We start from the raw sequence: 2,500 nt of genomic DNA, 5'->3' as shown, positions 1-2,500 counted from the left end.
CTACTCTCGGTTCAACTTTAATGACATAGATATCACACGAACTTAATATTTTGTCCCAGAAGACCCGAGCACTTCTGGAGAATAAGGAAGGTGAAAAGTATCGTGTACCTTCAGGATTTCTTTTCGTTTTTTGCCTTTACATTTTTCACGTCGATTCATAAACTCCTTCTTTTGCTTCCTCCTCTTTTCCCCAAATTCATTTTCACATATTTTTCCTAAGGATCCTTACACCTTGCCTACTTATTATGCGCTCTTCCTCGTCTCGTTCATCATTCCTCCATTATAATCACATCTTCCTCCCTCCATTCCTTCCTCCATCCCCCCTCCCACTTCACACAGTCTTGGTGAAAAGGGATGACTAGGAAGTGTGCGCTGCTGACTGCCAACAGAGCCCAGAGAAGGTATATCAGTCTATCTATAAATCGCATCTACATACTTACACACACACACACACACACACACACACACACACACACACACACACACACACACACACACACACACACACACACACACAGCGTAGTGTAGTGGTTAGCACGCTCGACTCACAATCGAGAGGGCCGGGTTCGAGTCCCGGTAAGCGGAGAGGCAAATGGGCAAGCCTCTTAATGTGTGGCCCCTGTTCACCTAGCAGTAAAATAGGTACGGGATGTAACTCGAGGGGTTGTGGCCTCGCTTTCCCGGTGTGTGTGTTGTGTTGATGTGGTCTCAGTCCTACCCAAAGATCGGTCTACGAGCTCTGAGCTCGCTCCGTAATGGGGAAGACTGGCTGAGTGACCGAGGTGAAACACACACACACACACACACACACACTGAAAAGGGTATAACTGTTGGCTTTTTGTTTATTCCTCAGCCGAAAGGCCACACACATATCATGTCACTCCATATTCTGTGTTAGATGGACAAGGACTGCAGCGTGGAGGAAGATAACCTAACATTGTGTCCTGCCGAGACAGCTGACTGTTTTCACTTTCACCTTTTTTCCACCAATACCCTTTGGAATATGCCTTTTTAAGTTTTCATCCTTGCCGCGACTTCAAGATTCTCAAGAGACAGAACAACACAGTTCGAGAACTAAAAACTAGAATAGCTTTTCCTGTGTGTGTGTGTGTGTGTGTGTGTGTGTGTGTGTGTGTGTGTGTGTGTGTGTGTGTGTGTGTGTGTGTGTGTGTGTGTGTGTGTGTTGTGTGTGTGTGTGTGTGTGTGTGTGTGTGTGTGTGTGTGTGTGTGTGTGTGTGTGTGTGTGTGTGTGTGTGTGTGTGTGTGTGTGTGTGTGTGTGCGCGCGTTTCATTCCGTTGCAAAATGAATATTTCGAGTATCAAAAACATTAACACTTTCCATCATTTGCAACATTGCCGACGAAATGATAAAGAAAATAAATATATGCTTCGTAATTCAATTTTTTGTATGAATTATATTAGAAAATCTAAAACTTAATTTCCAAATTTCTACAAGGCACATTTTCTTACCAATCCACTCCACCATTTATTTCTTTCAGCTGAAAGTCAGTCTCTCTCTCTCTCTCTCTCTCTCTCTCTCTCTCTCTCTCTCTCTCTCTCTATCATGGAGAAAAGGCGATGTTTGATGTCTTTACTTTCATATTTCAACTACGAATCTTACATGGAAGCGAACTTGAGAAGTGGTAAGAAGAAATTTCTATTTCAGAGTTACCGCGCAGTAAATATAAAAACGAGGACATGTCTTTGTGAAATATAAAGGGAACAGCAGCCTCACTTTCAGGCAGTGACCTCTGACCTAAAAGCTTAAGGATCTGTATCAGTGATTTCTTATTTGCATTCAGGTTGGAGCCCGTAAGCAGCTTTCCAATGGCAACAAAATGTGTGCCCTACGATCAGACTTGCAGATACGATAGCAGTATTTGAATTTTCCAATGTTAAGTCTGTGAGAACTTTGCCCACTAAACACTCCCTTGCAAAGTTTCAATCGGAATAAAAATATAGTTTGACTCATGTGGTGCAGAATTCCAATCCGCCTTCCAAATTTCATCGGATTTTTTTTATTTTACAGTTTTGGCGTGACCTTTGATGGGATTTGGAAGGGAAGGCCAACAACGTGCATTAATCACCTTTCATGTATGGTTAGGAGACACACACACACACACACACACACACACACACACACACACACACACACACACTAATTAACTCTCGCTCAGTAATAACCCGTAGGAGAAAAGTCAACGGGAAAAAATAGGAAGTAATTATCATGGAACAAAGGCTAACGAGATGGGGAGAAGTAAGGACGGAGGGGGAAGGGGGGGTAGGGAGGCGAAGGAACGTACCAGGACGGAAGGAGGAGGTGGAAAGAAGTAAGGAGGGATAGAGGAAGAGGAGGAAGGAAGGGGTAAAGGAAAGAATGGAGAAGATTGGGAAGGAAGGAAGATAATGGGGACGCAGAGAAGAGGAGGAAGATGGTTGAAAAGAGTGGAGAAAGAAAGGAAGAAACGAAGGAAGGAATGCAAGAAGTAAGAGGAGGAAG

This window comes from Portunus trituberculatus, chromosome 38 (genome assembly GCF_017591435.1).
Source record: "Portunus trituberculatus isolate SZX2019 chromosome 38, ASM1759143v1, whole genome shotgun sequence".
Taxonomy (NCBI): Eukaryota; Metazoa; Arthropoda; class Malacostraca; order Decapoda; family Portunidae; genus Portunus; species Portunus trituberculatus.
Note: the sequence above shows the minus strand (reverse complement) of the source record.